The sequence below is a fragment of the Bubalus kerabau genome, chromosome 17, assembly GCF_029407905.1.
Source record: "Bubalus kerabau isolate K-KA32 ecotype Philippines breed swamp buffalo chromosome 17, PCC_UOA_SB_1v2, whole genome shotgun sequence".
Taxonomy (NCBI): domain Eukaryota; kingdom Metazoa; phylum Chordata; class Mammalia; order Artiodactyla; family Bovidae; genus Bubalus; species Bubalus kerabau.
The window spans coordinates 64121521-64141130 of NC_073640.1; positions in this window are offsets into that span (position 1 = coordinate 64121521).

A 19610-nucleotide genomic window follows, 5' to 3' on the forward strand; every position below is an offset into this window, starting at 1 on the left:
AATCCTAAAGGAAATCAGTTCTAAATATTCATTGGAAGTACTGATGCTGAAACTAAGACTCCAATACTTTGTCAAGATGATGGAAAGAGCTGACTTATTTCAAAAGACCCTGATGCTGGGAAAGATTGAAGGCTGGAGGAGAAGGGGACGACAGAGGATGAGATGGCTGGATGGCATCACCGACTCAATGGGTTTGAGTAAACTCCGCGAGTTGGTGATGGACAGGGAGGCTTGGTGTGCGGAGGTCCATGGGTTGCAAATAGTCAGACAAGACTGAGCAACTGAACTGAACTGAACCAGACTCTCTCCCATAATATAAATTCTAAGATATCAGGATTAGCCAGAATGTTTTCAGGAAGGAGAAACTGTGCTCAAGCAGGATACATTTTGTTATATAATCCCTAGTACAGAGTTTAAACCGAGTTTTTTGTTGTTTAATCATCAGTTCTGGGCTTAAAGAAAAAGTCCTGTGTCTAAGACTCATAAAGACATAAAAAAGTCATTTTATGTGTCTAAGACCAAGGAATGTAAAGAGAAAGAAGGTATTTGTCTTTTCCTCCTTTAGAATTGCAGACCCGTATCTCCTTCTTGAGAGTCCCAGACCACCCCCTTCCCCCTTCCTCCTCGGGACCCTGGACTTCTTATCAACCTGCCTAGGAATTGACTCACAGGAGGCAGAGTATATCAAGGAAGAAAAAGGTTTCAAGCATAATGAATTATCCTGAAGCCTTTCTTTCCAAATTCATACATACCCATTTCCCTTAGAAAGGAGAGATTTCAAACTATTGTGGGAATCAGAAATTTTCAGAAACATTCTAGAAATGATGGAACCAAAGCCCAGTAGGTAGATAAGGGATTCTGGAAGGAAGCTGTCATCATCCAAGCAGGCCAGCTTCCTAGAGTTCTCTCACATCACGTCCCTGTACAGTGCCCATTGAAAATTTTGTGAAAAACTCTGGACCACTGAATTGAGTCACTGGGCTTCCCAGCTGGCTCAGTGGTAAAGAATCTGCCTTCCAGTGCTGGAGATGCGGCTTCAGTCTCGGGGTGGAGAGAATCCCGGGGAGGAGGAAATGGCAACCCACTGCAGAATTCTTGCCCGGAAAATCCCATGGACAGAAGAGAGTTGATTCTACGTATAATGGCACTTTCAAACTCTGTTCTAAATATCTAAATGGCATGCAGGTGCCAAGTCATCACTGCATTTCCCAACGTCCTTAAAATCCCAACACCAAACCACATCCCAGTGGGAGTGAGGATAGGAGTGACTGCAAATGCTGATCTCTCACAAAAAGAATATTTTCAACAGTTGAATGTCGCCGATTGACGTTGAGAATTCATCATGCTCCACAGAAAGTGAGGCTGCAGACAACAGAGAAAATGCTCTGGGACACAAGGAAGTAGTCTAAAGGGCTGATCTGCACTATCATAAGAAGAAATAGGAAAAAATAAGATGATAATAAATGCCCGGGAAGAAAAATTAGAAGCAGAGAGCTAAAGGCTTGCATATTCTCATTCGGGCATTTTAGGAGGAAAGCAGACACAGCCTGAGACCCAGGACAGGATATTTACCTGAGCTGCCATTTCCTCCCCTTCTTCCTCCTGCTCTGTCTTCTCTGGGGATATTACGCGGCAAACGCACTTCTGAGTTTTGAGAAAATACCTTGGAGGGCATCAACACAACTTTCTAACCTGCAACCACCGCTCCTACAAACACAAGGATTTTGAAAAGCTGAGAAGACCGACCTCTCCTGTCCTCTGTCTCAGGAGAGATTCAGGGACAATCAATTCCTACCTAGAGACCAGCCTGTGAACTCATTTCTTGATTGTTCTTTCCCCATAGAGAGCTCCTAACACTCTGCTCACACAGATGATGTGAGCTGACTGACTTCCCCGGTCCAAATCCAGCTAGACCAACCCTGCTGCCTCTCCTCAGACTGACTCCGGGGCTCAGCTCTAAGATGGACCAGATGGACCAGGAGCCACGTCCTTAACCCGGGCCTCTGCTTAGAATCTCCTGGAACACTTCCTACAAACCACACTGATGCTCCCACAGGACCACATAGAACTCTGTTGGGAGGGCATCAGTGAGGTCATTTCTGAAACGGGTCACGTAATCCTGATGGGAAACCAGAAGGAAACCACTTGGCTAGAGATTCTTTCTGAACCATTTCAATGAATACAAATCCCTGGTGGTCAGGTTCCCACTCCAAGAACTTATGAATCTGCAGGTCTACAGTCGGGCCGTGAAAGGAGTCATCAGCAAATCCCATTTTTTCTGATGTTTCTTCCCCGAAACCAACGTTCCGGAGTCCTGAGCTCAAAATCTCACACTCACCACACCTAAGACCTCTCTGTAGGGGACGATTTAGGGCAGGAATTTCTGAGAGAGGTTAAAGCTAGAATCAGGCAGAGAAAACAGGAGTACTTGGAGTTCAGCTTTTATACTTTACCCTGAGTGAAGTGCCTCAGGCTCTCTAGGCTGAGTGTGGGTTAATTCATTCAAACCAAGTCAAGGATTCCGGTGAGCACTGTGAGCGTGTTGAAAGGTTGTTGTTCAACCAAAAAAGACCCCTGGATTCTTGGCCTCCTGAGGAGAAGAATTCAATCTGGAGCCAGAGATGAGGCTTGATCGCTCAGAGCTTTTGTGTAATAAAGTTTTATTAAAGTATAAAAGAGATAGAGAAAGCTTCTGACATAGACTTCAGAAGGGGCAGAAAGAGTGCCCCCTCGCTAGTGTTAGCAAAGGAGTTACATACTATTATTTAGTTATTCCAGTGAATAAAAAGACTGTCTGGAGGTTGTAAAGACCTCACTAGGCCCACTCCCATAATTTACATTTTAAGACAATAAGATTAGCCAGAAAGTTTTTTTCCCGAGTGTCCTCAAACAGGAAAAAACCACGTTTGTCCTTTCTTCCTCCTTGAGAATTCCAGACCCCTCTCTCCTTGGGGACCCCTGGACTTATCAACCTGCCAAGAAATTGACTCTCTCAGTGTGATTGAACGGGGGTCTGTGGATAGACCCTGAGGTCCAGCAAGACTGCTGGTCTCAAGGAAGGGGTTCATCTAGTGCATGTGCTCACAAGACTGGCTGGTGTGAGCTCAAGGACCTGCAGGCTGCCTGATCCCCAGACAGATGCTGAGGCAGCAACATCATGGAGCAGTTTAGGGAAACTGTCAACAATACTCTGTATCATCTTTCTTACTAGAATCATCCCAGTGTCTAAGCAGTTACAAAATGAGAGAGGAGATACAACCTAGAAATGATGGAATGTACATGAAGTTATGAGAAGTTTAAATCCAGTGAGTAAACTAATTTCCCCATATGCCATCTTTGTGTGTTACCGAACAGTTAATTGCGGTCTCTTCACTACAACCTTAAATAAGGTGGGCGAGGTTGCTGTTGGTGGTGGGTTAACATTTCATACATTACAACAACCGAAACAATAAAAGCCATTCACTTTTATGAATAACCATGTATTAAATTTCACACATAGTTGAAATAAAACCTTTTACAATCCGCGGTATGATCCATGATTAAATACAGATCAAAAATACGGAGAAAGATATTCCTTTGTTGATAGAACGATGTGAGATTTCTGATTTCCATGGCTTACCAAACAAAGACTAGGAAGCACTTAGCAAGCATGATATGCACCAATTCCATGCCTTTTCCAGGAAAGCTTTCTTACGTTTCTAGGTTATTACTGTCCTTATTTCAACACTGTCAAGTAGTAATCATGACTTGTGTTGATATTATAAAGATACATCAATATTGCAGTGAACTGTCATTGTGTTCTTCTTACAAATGAAGGATATTACTATTGAAACATTACAACGAACTTCTGTCTTTCTTTAATACACGGAAAGATTAAATGATCACTTACTTCATGGCAACCTCCAGATATTTCACGTCAACGACAAATACCTCTATTTAAATGTTCATTGTCCATTTTACATTATGCTATCCTCAATCTTCTAACGGAGATTAGATAGAAATGGTTGCAACACAACATAAAAAGGCTAATCTTTAATAAAACATCAAAAACCTATGTTTGCAAACACACTAGAAAGAAAGCATAACGTGGATTATGAGTGGTGAATTACATTCAATTCAAATAATGTCACATCACATCATTATTAACAAGCATATATACATTGCTAAGAACTGTAATGTTCTAACCATCAACCTTCATCTCACGATTCATGCTAAAATATCCATTTTCCACCAGTTTTAACTATGGAGTGCTCCCTGCAGTCATTCTCCTTCAGAGAAACTTCTGAAAGGAAAATTGATGAAATGCCTTCTAGTACGCATATTTCGGAGAAGGCGATGGCACCCCACTCCAGTACTCTTGCCTGGAAATTCCCATGGATGGAGGAACCTGCTGGGCTGCGGTCCTTGGGGTCGCAAAGAGTCGGAGACGACTGAGCTACTTCACTTTTCACTTTCATGCATTGAGAAGGAAATGGCAACCTACTCCAGTGTTCTTGCCTGGAGAATCCCAGGGACGGGGGAGCCTGGTGGGCTGCCATCTACGGGGTCGCACAGAGTCAGACACGACTGAAGCGACCTAGCAGCAGGAGCACGCATCTTTACTTCGATTTAACTTTTGATTAAATACCTTTCTATATATTTGTTACATCATTTCCATTGGTTTCTTATATAAACTCTTGTGTTTTCTGATGCATGTTTAGGGCAAACGTCTTCCATCACTTGTTCCATTACTAGGGCTTCTCTCAAGTGTGTGTTCTCAGATGTTTAGTGAGATTACTACTATGACTAAAGGCTTTGTCACATTCTGTACATTTATAAGGTCTCTCTCCAGTATGAATTCGCTGATGTTGAGTAACATGTGAGCACTGAATAAAGGCTTTGTCACATTCTTTACATTTATACGGTCTCTCCCCAGAATGAATTAGCTGATGTCGAGTAAGAAGTGAGGGACGATGAAAGGCTTTGTTACATTCTTTACATTTATAAGGTTTCTCTCCAGTATGAACTCGAAAATGTGTAGTAAGAATTGAATTCCGATGAAAGGTTTTGCCACATTCTGTACATTCATACGGTCTCTCCCCAGTATGCATTCACTGATGCTTAGTAAGACTAGAACCCTTAATGAAGGCCTTGCCACTTTCTGTACCTTTATAACATCTATCCCAAGTATGAATTCGGTGATGTTGAGTAAGGGTGTTTTCGTAATAAAGGCTTTGCCACATTCTTTACACTTATAAGGTCTCTCTCCAGTATGAATTTGCTGATGTTCGGTAAGATGTGAGCCACGATAAAGGCTTTGTTACATTCTTTACGTTTATAAGGTCTCTCCACAGAATGAATTCACTGATGTCCAGTAAGATGTGAGGAACGGATAAAGGCTTTGTTACATTGTTTACATTTATAAGGCTTCTCTCCAGTATGAATTCGCTGATGATAGGTTAGCTGTGAGTAGCAGATAAAGGCTTTGCTACATTCTGTACATTTGTAAGGCTTTTCTCCTGTATGAATTCGCCAATGTTGAATAAGATTTGAGTTGTGATTAAAGGCTTTGCCACATTCTGTACATTTATAAGGTTTCTCTCCAGCGTGAATTCTCCGATGTTTAGTAAGAAGTGAGCTATGGTTAAACGCCTTGGTACATTCTGTACATTTGAAGGGTTTCCTTCCTGTATGAATTTTCTAATGTCTACGTAGATGGCATGAGTTACTAAATACTTTCCCACATATATTACACTTGTTTTCTTTCTGTGGATTCTGAACAGTCTGCTGTTGAATAAGTTCTGAAGACTGATTAGAAACCTTCCCATATTCAGTACAAGTCCACTCTTCAGTACAAGTACTCTTATCTAGAGAAAAACCTGACATTTGATCAAAGGTATTTCTACATTTATTACTTTTAGAATCCTTGTTTGATGTTTCGGTACCCTGATGTTTCCTAAGGTTTGAGTCTCCTTCAACCCTATACCCATTTTCATTGCCTGAATACCTTCTCAGTCCACCATAAATACTCTTGTAATTATTGGAGCTGGAGCTGTTACTTAAGGTCTGACTCATTTTATTACATATGGAAAGTTGTTGTGTATTAACCATATCACAATATTTACTGAACAATGATGGCTGGATTATGTCTCCTCCATTATTATCAACATTATATATCATGGAATGGAGAGAAAATATCTGTCGGGGGAAGAAAAATGACTCTCTGCTCACGGATCTCTCAAATTGATTAGATAGTGAATTTTCCCACTCAGTGTTAAATTGTAGGTGTTCAGACATCCCTGAATGTATGTTTAGCCGAAGCCTACGTTCACAATTGTATGAATGAGGATTTGCAGTAGAGACTAAATTACCTTCCATATTTTCCACATGTCCCTTCAGAGAATATGTAGGTTTCAAAAAAGGATGGAAATCTTTTCTTAAACACTTACACTTCTCGGCAGATATTGAAGATTGAAGTTGGTGTTTTCCCAGTTCGACTCACGTTGCTCATTGCTTTTGGCAGTATTGCTAGCATTACGTGTAACTGCCTCCATTTCTTTATGTCCATATAAACATCCCTCTGTCTTTCATATACCCTTGTATATTCCCAGTCTTTCATTAAATTTAAGTTTCTGAGGTGAAATATTTGATATATTCCTAGGTTTGCTTTTGGGAATACATCTTCTAACGCTGCATTCCTCGGCATCAAATCCTGGGTGTCTTGTGGAGACATAGCTGAAAGATACCAAATAACAAGTAATTTTCCCTGCTATTCTCAGTGAATATCTTTAAAGATTTAAAGAAAATTGATGACCATTAGCTAGTTTAAAAATAAAATAGAGACCGAAGGATCAAGATGCCAGAGGCTTAGGCAGATGCGGAGCTCATCTGTCTGTCCACAAATGAATGAGAAATGGAACAATTCTCTCGGAGCCCAGCTGAACAGTAGCAGAGGCCCTTGGATATCTGAAAGGACAAGAAAGATTCCTGCTGAGCCAGGTAGGACAAAAGAAAGAAGGAAAAGGAAGAGGAGAGGAAGTGGGTTGGGGCGTGTAACCCAGCCGGGAGATGAAAGTGAGGAGATGTCTCCATATCCGGGGAAGACTCTCACTGGGGGAGCTCAGTTTGGACAGAAGGAAAGCCTCATTCTCTGTGCGAAGAAAACATGGCAAGCAGCGTGTGGCAGCAGGACAGAGTGAGACCTGCACACAGGGTGCTGACCCCAGCCCTGCCCACCCAGCCTTAGAGGCATGTCCACCAATGCAGACAAGGGCTGGGTGCTGAAATGTGGGGTTTGTAGAGCGGACCAAGGCAAAGGACTACTATTGGCTATGAGGAAACATCCTGAAGGGATGGCCATGACGGAGGAGCTCTGCAAACAAGATGCTTGTGGTGAAGCCTGAACCACCATAGAGCAGAGTGCCATTGGTGAGTGACGCCCAAACAAGAAGCCCATTGCATCCCTTGTCCCTTGTGCCGGCCTCTGCTCTCCAAGGACTATGAAGAACTCCATCCACGTAGGACTTTTAGCCCCCAGCCAGGGCCTCCCCCATCCAACGCCTCCACAATCAGCAGAATCCTGTGCTCTGGGGCAGCTTAAGGAGAAGACACTTGTGAGTTGGCCACACGCACAGATGGAGCTGAAAGCACAGGTGAAACCCAGGGATAAAGAAGAAACCTGAAACCTCTCCTTGGAGCAACACAAACCAAGGGCTTACACCCATGACCGGCCTTGTAACCTCAGCCTCTACAGAGCATCTGAATCAACAACCAGCGCTCTCTCAGTCATGGCAGGTGTAGCTTTAGCAGCTGTAGACTTTGGGGGCTTCTACACAAGGGGGGTTGGGCCAGGACAGAGCCTGAGCTTCTCCGTAGCACCACAGCGGGTTCAGCTGCACACTCAATGCAATCCCAGGACCTGACTTCACTGAATCTATGCTGGTGACCTTGCGAAAACAACAGCTGAGAGACACCAGGGCCATGTGCCATCATGCCCATGGTTAAGGTGGTCCAAGAGCAGTGCCAACACTACATATCATGAGAGCCTGCAGAACGCATGAGAGGGGACACCAGAGCACACCCTGAGGTGCACATTCCTAGAGGAGCAATACTCAGTGACTTCTCTCCCAGTGGGTGTGCTCCAATCCCACCTGCCTGGCACCACAGATCAGATTCACAGCAAAGACTCAGATCTGGGGGCTCTATTACTCCACGCAGAGAGCAGGCACCACCAGAGACAGGGCAGTAACAACCACTGAACAAGGGGGAAACAGCCCTGAATATCCACGGCAGGCTCTGGTCACAGTTCACAGCAATCAAAGCACAGATCAAGAGAGGATAAGAGCACAAACCTCTGGACCAACCTCATCTACTAAGGTGCAGATACCAGAAGGAAGATTAACTAGGTTTCTGCACCTTTCAAAACAGAGACCACACACAGAATGCTGGACAAAATGAGATGGCAAAGATATAGGTTATAGGGGAAGAAACAAGATAATAACCTCCAAGGACCACTGAATTAAGAGGTGATAGGCAATCTAATAATTCCATCTTGCTTTTAGTCATCTTAAGTGGAGACACCAAACACTTTCACAAATCCTAGGTGCCTAGTAATTTTTAAATGCACTTCTTGCCACACATGTTTCTGAGAATGTTCTATTAGATATTTCAATCTAAAAATCATAGATGATAGTGACAGAGAACTAAGCAGAAACTGAGGACACATAAGACTGTGTCCGAGGAAGCTGAATAGAAATAAGATAAACTTAATATAGTACTGGTTTTAAGAAATTAAATAAGAAGATAGACTTTAAAACTATAATTGAAGGAGGGAATTCTACTCATTGCTCTGTGGAGACCTAAATGGGAAGGAAATCAATAGAACGGTCAAGACTAGAGATCTCCTTAAGAAAATTAGAAGTACTGGGAATATTTCATGCAAAGATGGGAACAATAAAGGACAGAATCGGGATGGACCTAAAAGAAGCAGACGATATTAAGAGAAGTTGGCAAGAATACAGGGAATAAGTATACAAAAAAGATCTTAATGACCGAGATAACCACGATGGTGTGGTCACTCACCTAGTAACAGACATCCCGGAATCCAAAGTCAAGTCAGCCTTAGAAGGCATGAACACCAACAAAGCTGATGGAACTCCAGCTGAGGTATTTCAAGTCCTAAAAGATGATAATGCTAAAGTTCTGCAACTCGATAGGCCAGCAATTTTGGAAAACTCAGCAGTGGCCGCAGGACGGGAAAAAGTCAGTTTTCATTCCAATCACGAAGAAAGGCAAGGCCAAAGAACGCTCAAACTACTACACAATTTCCCTCATTTCAAACAATAGCAAAGGCTCAAAATTCTCCAATTGAGGCTTTAACAGTACCTGAACCGAGAGCTTCCAGATGTTCAAGCTGGATTTAGAAACGGCAGAGGAATCAGAGATCAAATTGCCAACATCCCTTGGATCATGTAAAAAGTTAGAGAGCTCTGGAAAAACAATTACATCTGCTTTATTGACTACACCACAGCCTTTGATTTGTGAATCACAAGAAACTGTGGGAAATTCTTAAAGAGATGGGAACACCAGACTACCTTACCTGTCTGCTGAGAAATTTGTATGCATGTCAAGAAGCAACAGTGAGAACTGGACATGTGACAACGGACTGATTCCAAATTGGGAAAGGAGCACATCATTTGTCACCCTGGTTATTTAACTTATACGCACAGTACTTTATGCAACATATCGGGTTGAATGAAGCACAAATTGGAATCAAGATTTCAGGGAGAAATATCCATAATCTCAGATACACAGATGACACCACCACCACCTTACAGCAGAAAGCAAAGAGGAACTGAGGAGTCTCTTGATGAAACTGAAAGAAGAGGGTGAAAAAGCTGGTTGAAACTCAACATTCAAAAAGCGAAGATCAAGGCAGTGGTCAGATCGTTTCATGGCAAACAAGGGGAGAAACCGTGGAAACAGTGAGAGACTTTAAGTTTTGGACTTCGAAAATCACTGCAGATGGAGACTACAGCCATGACAGTAAAAGACGCTTGCTCCTTGGAAGAAAAGGTATGACCAACCTAGGCAGCATATTAAAAAGCAGAAACATTACTTTGCTGACAAAGGTCAATCTAGTCAAAGCTATGGTTTTTCCAGTAGTCATGTATGGATGTGAGAGTTAGACCATGAAAAAGCTGAATGCCGAAGAATTCATGCTTTTGAGCTGTGGTGTTGGAGACGACTTTTGAGAGTCCCTTGGACTGCAAGAAGACCACACCACTCCATCCTAAAGGAAATCAGTCCTCAATATTCATTGGAAGGACATGGTGAAGCTGAAGCTCCGATACTTTGGCCACCTGATGCAAAGAACTGATGCACTGAGAAAGACCCTTATGCTGGGAAAGATTGAAGATGAGAGGAGAAGTGGACGACACAGGGTGAGATGGTTGCATGGCATCACTGACTCAATGGACATGAGTTTGAGCAGGCTCTGGGAGTTGGTGATGGACAGGGAAGCCTGGTTTCTGCAGACCATGGATCGCAGACTCAGACTTTACTGAGCAACTAAAGTGAACCGACTGATATTTATAATTAATTCTCTTTGCTGTATAGGAGTACAAAATTGGAAAACAGCTATATTCCAATTAGAACTTTTAATAAAGATTTCTTTATATAATCTAAACATTGTCGTAGTTTAAATCAACCATTAATAATATAGTGGAAAATGTGCTAAGATTTTATGTCCATTTATTTTAAAATTCTATGAGGTAATAGAATATAATAAGTATTTTAGCATGTTAGAATTCAGGCAAATACACTAAAGATATTTAATCTGAGATCATATAATGAAAAGAGAAACTTTGAAGTCAACCTCAGATGTGCATTGTTTCATTTTCACCAGGTTTTGCTTTCTACAATGAAAACTTACTTAAATTTGAAATTTATTTAGAAGGTCCTATGTGTCGCTCCCAGTGGATAAGAAATTATAAATCAGAGAACAAAAACCCGTCCCTAGGATTCATAGAAGTTTGGCAGTTTGTCTACCACTTCACTCACACATTTCTGTCTAGAGGTAGAAGGAAATGTTAAAAGGACTGTCATACAGCTACTCAGAAATGGGCAGAGTTTTCCTAGGGCCCCCAGAAATGGAAGAACAACGAATGAATGCAGTTTGTCACAAGGCACGAGGAGACTTTTAGTTTACACTGTGATGGAGAATGGACATCAGTGGAGAAATAACTCCAGAAAGAATGAAGGGATGGAGCCAAAGCAAAAAGAATGCCCTGCTGTGGATGTGACTGATGATAGAAGCAAGGTCCAATACTGTAAAGAGCAATATTGCATAGGAACCTGGAATGTCAGGTCCATGAATCAAGGCAAATTGGAAGTGGTCAAACAAGAGATGGCAAGAGTGAATGTTGACAATCTAGGAATCAGCGAACTGAAATGGACTGGAATGGGTGAATTTAACTCAGATGACCACTATATCTACTACTGCGGGCAGGAATCCCTCAGAAGAAACGGAGTAGCCATCATGGCCAACAAAAGAGTCCGAAATGCAGTACTTGGATGCAATCTCAAAAATGACAGAATGATCTCTGTTTGTTTCCAAGGCAAACCATTCAATATAACTGATCCAAGTCTATGCCCCAATCAGTAACGCTGAAGAAGCTGAAGTTGAACGGTACTATGAAGACCTACAAGACCTTTTAGAACTAACACCCAAAAAAGATGTCCTTTTCATTATAGGGGACTGGAATGCAAAAGTAGGAAGTCAAGAAACACCTGGAGTAACAGGCAAATTTGGCCTTGGAATACGGAATGAAGCAGGGCAAAGACTAAAAGGGTTTTGCCAAGAAAATGCACTAGTCATAACAAACACTCTCTTCCAACCACACAAGAGAAGACTCTACACATGGACATCACCAGATGGTCAACACCGAAATCAGATTGATTATATTCTTTGCAGCCAAAGATGGGGAAGCTCTATACAGTCAGCAAAAGCAAGACCAGGAGCTGACTGTGGCTCAGACCATGAACTCCTTATTGCCAAATTCAGACTTAAATTGAAGAAAGTAGGGAAAACCACTATACCATTAAGGTATGACCTAAATCAAATCCCTTATGATTATACAGTGGAAGTGAGAAATAGATTTAAGGGCCTAGATCTGATAGATAGAGTGCCTGATGAACTATGGAATGAGGTTCGTGACAATGTACAGGAGTCAGGGATCAAGACCATCCCATTGGAAAAGAAATGAAAAAAGCAAAATGGCTGTCTGGGGAGGCCTTACAAATAGCTGTGAAAAGAAGAGAAGCAATAAGCGAAGGAGAAAAGGAAAGATATGAACATCTGAATGCAGAGTTCCAAAGAATAGCAAGAAGAGATAAGAAAGCCTTCTTCAGCAATCAATGCAAAGAAATAGAGGAAAACAACAGAATGGGAAAGACTAGAGATCTCTTCAAGAAAATCAGAGATACCAAAGGAACATTTCATGCAAAGATGGGCTCGATAAAGGACAGAAATAGTATGGACCTAACAGAAGCAGAAGATATTAAGAAGAGATGGCAAAAATACACAGAGAAACTGTACAAAAAAGATCATCACGACCCAGATAATCACGATGGTGTGATCACTGACCTGGAGCGAGACATCCTGGAATGTGGAGTCAAGGGGCCTTAGAAAGCATCACTACAAACAAAGCTAGTCGAGGTGACAGAATTCCAGTTGAGCTATTCCAAATCCTGAAAGATGATGCTGTGAAAGTGCTGCACTCAATATGCCAGCACATTTGGAAAACTCAGCAGTGGCCACAGGACTGGAAAAGGTCCGTTTTCATTCCAATCCCAAAGAAAGGCAATGCCAAAGAACGCTCAAACTACCGCACAATTGCACTCAACTCACACACTAGTAAAGTAATGCTCAAAATTCTCCAAGCCAGGCTTCAGCAATACATGAACCGTGAACTTCTTGATGTGCAAGCTGGTTTTAGAAAAGGCAGAGGAACCAGAGATCAAACTGCCAACATCCGCTGGATCATGGAAAAAGCAAGAGAGTGCCAGGAAAACATCTATTTCTGCTTTATTGACTATGCCAAAGCCTTTGACTATGTGGATCACAATAAACTGTGGAAAATTCTTCAAGAGATGGGAATACCAGACCACCTGATCTGCCTCTTGAGAAATTTGTATGCAGGTCAGGAAGCAACAGTTAGAACTGGACATGGAACAACAGACTGGTTCCAAATAGGAAAAGGAGTACGTCAAGGCTGTATATTGTCACCCTGTTTATTTAACTTATATGCAGAGTACATCATGAGAAACGCTGGACTGGATGAAACAGAAGCTGGAATCAAGATTGCCGGGAGAAATATCAATAACCTCAGATATGCAGATGACACCACCCTTCTGGCACAAAGTGAAGAGGCACTAAAAAGCCTCTTGATGAAGGTGAAAGCGGAGAGTGAAAATGTTGGCTTAAAGCTCAACATTCAGAAAACGAAGATCATGGCATCCGGTCCCATCACTTCATGGGAAATAGATGGGGAAACAGTGTCAGACTTTATTTTTTCGGGCTTCAAAATCACTGCAGATGGTGACTTCATCCATGAAATTAAAAGACGCTTACTCCTTGGAAAGAAAGTTATGACCCACCTAGATAGCATATTCTGCTGGGAGCAGTAGTTCTGCCCCTGGCAAAGGTCATGAGGAAGGAGGCTCGGCATATGCAAAGGCGGGATCGAGCCTCAGGAGTCCCCCTGGAAATTCTCGAGCATCTACCCTCCAAAATCAGTGTCTGCCTACTTTCTGCTTTGTGCTCTCACCTACACCTCTGACTTTTTGGGGGGCCGTCCCCCACTACCTCTCTCTGAAAAACGAATTAACTTACAGCTCCTGTTAATAATTCCTGGGTGTGACAGTGTTTCAACCTACAAACTCCTTTGGAAGTCCTCTAGCCTGCCTGAATAGGTTTTTCCAGCCACATGTGTTTGTTCAGAGCCTCCCAACTGTGAGAGGCATGAGATGTTCTAAACTGTCTGAATACAGATTCCTTTGAGCAGTTAAAAGATTGATTAGAAATTGTATTGGTGAAGGGTTTTTCACTTCTTGCGCCAATGTTTGCTGCTAAGTTTCCATATCCCTTACCTGCTGTGTTCCTGGCAATGTATTGATTAATATAATTGGTGTAAGTAGTAGCTTTAATGTTTGTAATCTTGGACCCTTGAGTTAATTCTTTTTCTTGTTATACCCCACCACACCTTTGCCCTATAGGAATGCAACTTTATCTAATGCTTTTGGAGGGTGGCGCCTGACTTTAATCACCTTTAGAGAAAAATAAGTTTCTTAAAATGTTAACAGGCTTCCTGGCCAGAAGATGATGCAAATCACCTAAACTTTTGCATATGATAAGTTTGCAGGAAGAAAGCCTGGCTTACTGCATGACTCTACCCCTTCCCCCATTATCCTCTATGCATAACTTAAGGTATAAAAACTACTTTGGAAAATCATATAGATCACTGGGAAATAATGTATTCACTTAGCCCAAGTAACAAAGAAGATTTCAAAGGTAAACCTAGAACAGATCACTTCAGAGGTAAAGAAACTTAAAATCCATTATCAAAGGCAGCTCAACATCGCAAGAAAACATGTATTTATGCACAAAACTCTTCCCTTGGTGTCCTCTTTCCATAAAACCTTATCACTTTCTGTACCCATTACTTTGTTCTCCCATGCTGAAAGAGCCACCTCTAAGTCAGACCTACTTCCTTTTCTCTTCATAAAATGTAATTTCTTTCCTCATACCTTCTTTACTGAAAATACACATGCTACTTTCCTGAAGCAGCCTAGAACTTAAGCATTTTGTGGATTGGTGAACATAAATACCAGTGATAAGCACTAAAAGAAATATTCTAGAGAACATCTCAGGATGGCATCAAGCATTAGTCATGAATAGTCCAACATCTCTACTTTCTCTGTAAGAGGAAGTTAGTCCTCAGTAATGAATGTTTCAGAATCTTATTTTATTTGCAAATGACCTAGCTAGTCAATAAACTTCCATCACTTAGTTTGGCACAGCCCTAGAAAGTCAGGATACCGAAATCTAGAGAATGTTTTAGAGAGATATTTCTAAAGTATAATTATTCTTAAAAGAGTTTCTCTGAAAGACCATATCTCTTTTACATTTTCTTTGAAGTTTTTTTTTTTTCTTTTTTCTTCCCCTTTCCTAGAGGTACTTTCCTGGTTGAGAAACTTGGAACAGATATAAAAATATAACAATATGTAAGTAATAATAAACCTAGGCACAATGAAAATACTGTGCTTAATGACTCTTAGACATATCTACATTAGATTAGCAAACAAACATTAATGCTAGATATTTCATATTTCCCAGTTCACATGAATCTGAAATTCACTTAGGTAAATTTCTCTTGGAGTTAGAATTGTCTGATTTGTAAGCACTTACCTTCCTTGAGGTGAAGTGAGTGAAGTCGCTCAGTCATGTCCGACTCTTTGCGACCCCGTGAACTGTAGCCCACCAGGCTCCTCCGTCCATGGGATTCTCCAGGCAAGAATACTGGAGTGGGTTGCCATTTCCTTCTCCAGGGGATCTTCCCAACCCAGGGATCGAACGCAAGTCTCCTGCATTGCGGGCAGATGCTTTAACCTCTGAGCCATCAGGGATGCCCTTTAGGCCATTTAAATTAGAACTCATTTAGAACTTCAGCAATATTATAAAAAAAAAAAAAGCACACTGAGCCATACATAAATCCAGACAGACAGACAGAGATTTCATAGTTTCCTGGTTAAGATTTAAAACATCTCTTTGACTGTTTGTTTGTTTGGCTTGAAGTTCTGATTTGCCCCAGGCTGAGTCAGGTCTCAGGCAAAGTGGGCAGTGACATTCAAGGACATGGAAAGGGTTAACTACAAGTTTTTCCCTAGGCAGGCCTTTTAACAAGCTGCTGCTGCTGCTGCTGCTAAGTCGCTTCCGTCGTGTCCGACCCCATAGACGGTAGCCCACTGGGCTCCCCCATCCCTGGGATTCTCCAGGCAAGAATACTGGAGTGGGTTGCCATTTCCTTCTCCAACCTAGTTGTTAACAAGCTAGTTGTTTTAAAATGTATATGCAAAAAGAACCGGTTTTGCAGTTTCCAAGGGAAAGAAACTTTTATTTTAACCAGTTTTCTCCAGTCTAAAGAATATCAGGGCCATCCTGTGTCAAAAAGTTACCTTTCCTTTCTGTAGTCTTAGTTTTATAGCTAAAATATAGACCAAATTATGCTCAAATTGACTCTAATATCAGGGGCATTTCAGCTAATAAAAATTTTGGACTGTCCCTGTGGTGGAAAGTGAGGTCTTTGTCCCATCAGAAGAATCTGAAGGCCTAAGGGAATTTGCAGGACTGGGGGAACCTTGGTCCTTGGCAGCCCTGAGAAACAGGAGTACTCAGAAGGGAATTCTTTAGGATGTTCAGGCGTGGGGGAAGCTTGGTTCCCTCTCCACGTGAGAGATAAGCTTCCTTAGAAAGGGATTCTTTAGAAATGTTAGGACAGTTTTTGATCCTTCAGGCTTTTGAATATAGAAGAAACCTGGACCAAAGGGAACCTCAGAATCCTTTCCTAGAGATCATGGGGATATAAAAGGTCACATAGAGGTCATCTAGGAAATCTGATGGAGAGAGAGAGAGGGACAGGAGACAGGCAGGCAACAGAATGTAAGGACATTCTGAATCCTTTCCCGTCTTTTGGCAAAACCTAGTGAGCCATTCAGAGGCCATTTTTGGCGGTCCCCTGTTTGTTTTGGAGCCAGGCCTTTTGAAGGCTGACAAGTATCCAGTTTCTGAGAATGTAGACAAAGGTTGAGTATGAGAGCCTCCTGGGATGTAACAGAACCCACTCATAGCCTATCTACCATAGAATGGGAGTACTGAGAGTCACTGGCTGAGAGAAAGACGTCCCTTTTCCCCCAGTGGTCTCTCCGTGTGACTGAGGGCACAGAATGGCCGAGCGGCCCAACAGTCACATCCAACAGTGAGAGGAGACCTCTGAGAACCATGCAGCTAAGCCACCAGGTGACACGGGCAGAGAAAGACAGAAATTCCTGGGAGCAACCAGGTGACTCACCATTTGGTGATTCCCTGAAACGTGGAAGGCACTCTTGGGATGGCTCAGAGGCAATACCCAGGCTTCTGTAAATCAATCCAAACCAAAATGGAAAGAAGAGAAAGTGACAGGGAAGAAGGCTGAGGCATCCGCCGAACAATATATCCGGGAGGTGGTGGCCTGGGAAGAATGCTTTCTGTTTTGCTTCAACCACTATGAGCCTGACATGGTGGACGGAAGTTGTCTTGCTGCGGGTGGATGCCCTTGTGGCCTGATCCTTTCTGTGTGCCCCCCATCCTCACATGGGAGTCTTTCTGTGGCAAGAGCCCTAATGGCTTTTACGTGTCTGATCTGCGCCCACAGAATATTGGTTGGCATAGTCCTCATTTGCCAAAAAAAAAAAAAAAAAAAAAAAAGGAGAGACCCTCACCCATTCAAGTGGCAGATACTTTGGGCGCAGTGAGCAGTGGGGCGTTTGGAACACACCAGAGGGTAACCCTGGCCAGCATTCCTCAGTTGCCTCCAGAGCAGTTGCCTTTTGGATGAGGGTCCCTGTGAGAAAGGAGAAGTGAGGGCAGGGGTGGGTTGGGGTGGGGGGGGCAAGAGACTCCAAGTCCCTGAACAAGCCACAAAAATGTCACGGTCTGGGTGCCGGTTGGAAAAGAATTTCCAGACATGAGACAATACGGGTTTGGTTTTTCAGTTTCTGCATTCTAAGACCCTCCTTGGTTTTATCTGCTCTTCACTCTTTGGGTAACCACAACCTTGCCAGAAAGAATCATTTTAACTATTTAGTATATGCTCTGTATCTTTCTGATTGCTTTTATCAGAGTCTTGAAAGTGCAAGAGAAATAACTGAAAATCAGTAATGTTGCTCTTGTACTTTTTGGCACAGATTTTAACAAATAGCCATTAAATAGCAGAGCTTAAACATTATTTCAGTTTATGTACTTCAGACTTTAACTAATAAAACACAGATTCACAGTGACAACTCTAAGAAAAGTTGATAGAAGTTTCTGTAACTGAAAAGAATACTAAAGGCAAGAAAAGCTTTAGTCACTCAGTCTGTCCCATTCTTAGTGACCCCATGGACTCTAACTTGCCAGATTCATCTGTCCAAGAAATTCCCAAGCAGGAATACTGGAACGGGTAGTCATTCCCTTCCCCAGAAGTTCTTCAGAAAAACAAAGCAAAAAGAAAAGAAGAAGAAAAAATTGATCAAGTCATGTTAATATTTTCATACACACAGTTCAGTTCAGTTGCTCAGTCGTATCCCACTCTTTGTGATCCCATGACCAGCACGCCAGGCCTCCCGGTCCATCACCAACTCCCGGAGCCTACTCAAACTCATCTCCACGGAGTACAGACATACACTCAAATGGGGCTATATGTTCATTAGGGGGAAGAGAGAGACATTTTCATGTCACTAAACTCAGGTAATTTTGAATGTAGTAAAATGTACATAATGTTAGAGGATGATATTCGTTACTTGCACTGAGCTGTATTTTAAATTTTAATACAGTTGAGCATAGATTAGGACTAATAAGATTCTTGTAAACATTTTGGAAAATACAAAACTGTGAAGAGACTCTGTGATGTGAGCATGGAGTGTACTGGAAAAGATCAGACCTGGGCTTGGGATGAAAACCACCACTCCCCAAACCCAGCATCTCTGCTAAACACACACGAGTGTTCATTTTCCAAAGCAGAAAGAAAGTAAGAAGACAGGAAGTTACTTCATTAATTGTGATAGTTTAGGCACATCCCTCATTTTTCTTTCCAAGACACTTGTTCAAGTCAAGTGGAAAAAAACAAATTCACAGCATGGGAATCTCACAGAAACACTTAAACCAGTGAACATGAGTCATGGGGTAGAAGTACAGGGAGGTGGTAAAAAGACTGTGTCTGTGATTTGAGCCTGGAGTGTTCTGGAAACATCACACCTGGGCTTGACTGATCATTTCGCCTACCCGGAAAACCCACTATGTATAATCAACACAATGAGTGTTCATTCTCAGAAGCAAAGAGAAACCAAGAAGATGGGGAGTTTCTCCATTAACTATGAGCATTTCCACACATTCCTTATTCCTTTTTTCCACAACCTTGTTTAAAGAGAGAGAGAAGTATGAACTTCATAGTCTCATGATGTCAGAGTGACGTCTCCAGAACCAGTGGACATCAGATGTCACGGTGTAAATGAATCACATGAAATGCACAATCACTGCCTGGGCATTCTGGAATTAACAGTGAAATTATAACTTGAATTTAACATTTAAAAATGTCAATTTTATGCAAATTTCATTTCACATATACTTCCCCTGTTTAGTATCCTAATAATGCATTTAAGTAGTAAGACTCAGCAATGCAAAAGACAGCATCTCCTAGTTTTATTTCTGAAAATTTTCTGAAAAACTCTGGTCCTCTGAGTTGAGTCACTGGGCTTCCCAGCTGGCTCAGTGGTAAAGAATCTGCCTGCCAATGCTGGAGATGCAGCTTCAGTCTCCGGGTGGAGAGAATCCCTGG